This window comes from Heliconius melpomene, chromosome 21, assembly GCF_056956725.1.
Source record: "Heliconius melpomene rosina isolate 202511_hmr_F chromosome 21, ASM5695672v1, whole genome shotgun sequence".
NCBI lineage: Eukaryota > Metazoa > Arthropoda > Insecta > Lepidoptera > Nymphalidae > Heliconius > Heliconius melpomene.
Window position 1 is genome coordinate 3,219,171 of NC_140409.1, and position 2,710 is coordinate 3,221,880.

The following is a 2,710-nucleotide window of genomic DNA, read 5'->3' on the forward strand; positions in this document are numbered from 1 at the left end:
CAATCCATTGCTTAAAGCAATGAAAAAGGGATAATAAATTTCCACCGACATTCGTTTGCCTTAGTTCTAGCATTTTATTGTTTGTAAAAGAAATACGGCATACCCTTCGTTTCTTTTCACGTCCCTGAGCGTCTTGAAGAAAATTTAATATAATAATCAATAAGATGTTTGAGAAATAAAATTTTAATACTTAAAAGAAAACGGTTTTTAAGTTACATTTTACTGGATTGAATTGTAAACTCCAAGTTACTATTAAAAATATCTAGTGTTAGAAACTATTGAAAATATTAAATAAAGTGGGAAAGGTAATGAATTAAAACAAGGCTTCAAATAATTATTAAACAACCAAAGGGAATTATCTAGCAGTCTAATGACAATATCTCGTTCTAAAGAATCCATCGGGCAGAGTGACGTTAGCGATCCTTTTCTTTCGGTCGTCGTTGACAGCCCATAAAAGTACCAGCCAGTAATTAGAGTCGTTCTTATATAACCTCTATGGTCATTATTTGATTATTTCTAACACGGCCTCTCCTGACATGGCAGCGTCCCGATGCCGTCCTCCGTTTCATTAGAAGGACCAACTTTGTCAGTATTAGTAGACCTCACATTATCAATTTCATTATGACCTGTGATATGAAATGGAATTAGTTATTTCAATAAGTAACGAAACTAGTTGTCAGTTTATATCTGAAATCTGACCTTGAACATGTATCTTTGAACTTTCATATTAAACAATGACACAAGAACGAAAATCAAATACGCGTGGTAGGATTTACCTCAGATCTCTTCTCACGCAATCGGATACTAGATGCATTCTAGATACAAAATGAATTACAACGGTCTCTTGCGAGTCAATCCGACACCTACAAAGAAACCATTAACTCAGAAATAAAACAGACATAGTAGGATTTTGTGTCGGATCCTGTTCCCGCGCAACCGAATACTAAATGCATTAGAATTTACACCAATCTCTTGTGAGTCAATCTGACACCTACAGAGGTATACAGTAACTCAAAAAATGCAACACAAAATAATCTGTAGACTTTGGCATCAGATCTCTTCTCACCTTTGTGAGTCACTCTGACACTACAGAAGTAACACCGGACTTACTGGGTCTCTAGTCAACCTGGGCCCCACTGACGCAACCACATGCCTCCTTACTAACCCTTACTTACCGTACACACAGCACATTGCGCAATACGCACTAATTAAAAATTACATGAGCACCATGTGCAACAAAAACATGGTGAGTATACAAATAGTTTGATACATAGTCAAGAACAAATAGATACTAAATAGGAAAACTATCAATCAAAGAGAACAGCACATGTATCTGGTGCTCACTTTCCTCGCCATAATACCAGCCATGCATGTCATACCATGTACCTGGCAGCGGCTATTATTTTTTTTTGTCTCGGCCTAACCTGACCACGAACGAGGAAGAGAATGTCTAATCTTTTCAGTTATTTGGTAAAGCACGTAAACTTAATCGATTTCGTCTCACTACGTGTCAACGTCATGAATATTGGGGTAAAATCGGAAACATAATATTGGTTAGATCTCACCGTGAAAGAGTTCACACTTCAAGTAACTGCTCAGCTATATTGCTCGACTGGTGCTTGTAGACCCACGGATAACGGCAACTCTGGTAACTGCGTTGGCGTTGTTTTTAGGTTGATGTCGATGGTGCAGGGGCACATTGTGCTGCACCAACGCGAAGTCTGACTTCGCGGCTTTATCTCGCGAAGTGTACTAGTAGGGGAGGGAGTTCGCGTACAGCGTCTCCCTCCAGTTTTGCAACGTCAACTATCAGAAGACATTGCTATGTAACTCTACCCGATTACCCAAAAATATTGGAAAGATCAGGAATGGGATGGCTTAGTAACTAAGGCTTCTATCACACTTCTGATGTTAGAAACTATTGAAAATATTAAATAAAGTGGGAAAGGTAATGAATTAAAACAAGGCTTCAAATATGTAATTATTAAATAACCAAAGGGAATTATCTAGCAGTCTAATAACAATATCTCGTTCTAAAGAATCCATCGGGCAGAGTGACGTTAGCGATCCTTTTCTTTCGGTCGTCGTTGACAGCCCATAAAAGTACCAGCCAGTAATTAGAGTCGTTCTTATATAACCTCTATGGTCATTATTTGATTATTTCTAACACTAGGATAATGCCACCAGTAGTCGATATTTTAAGAAAGCTGCATATTTTTTATTATAAATATAAAATATTTAAGAATATATAAAGTTTAAAACAATAATTAGGAACAATTGTATTTAAATAAAATTTAAGTTACAAAATACATATTTTTGGTATGTTCAATTTGTCGATAACTGGAGTTTTTCTCTTACTAATTTCTTTGTATTTATATTATCCTGAGCTTTTCTTTGTTAGCATTTCTGATATTTTTAACGAATTTCTTACCATATAGTAATGATGTACACATGAGAAAATTTCTACACAGTTAACACTATAAAATATTTCTGCAAAGTCTTAGAATTGAAATTTCATGCAGTGTCTCTGTGAAACTTTTCAATTACGTTTCAAAACTTCTATTCAGGTTAGGTCATATGTTCAAAAGTTGTTCTATGTTATGGTAGCTTATGCTTTGTCTATCTCGAATACAAAACGGAGTTTATATTTCCATATATAATAACTGTAACATTTATTCAGGAATAAAATAAGAAAATCATAATAGTGTCA

The 2,710-nt window shown here is 35.4% G+C and overlaps 1 long non-coding RNA gene across 1 annotated transcript; it reads right to left on the reverse strand.

Annotated features, from left to right (window-relative positions):
• Nucleotides 1-331: 331 nt before the first annotated feature.
• Nucleotides 332-1,705, reverse strand: LOC146526865 (uncharacterized). Its single transcript, XR_014879322.1, has 2 exons — nucleotides 700-1,705; nucleotides 332-626 (listed from the first exon to the last, which is right to left on the reverse strand). It is a non-coding gene; the product is annotated as an uncharacterized LOC146526865 (long non-coding RNA).
• Nucleotides 1,706-2,710: the final 1,005 nt, after the last annotated feature.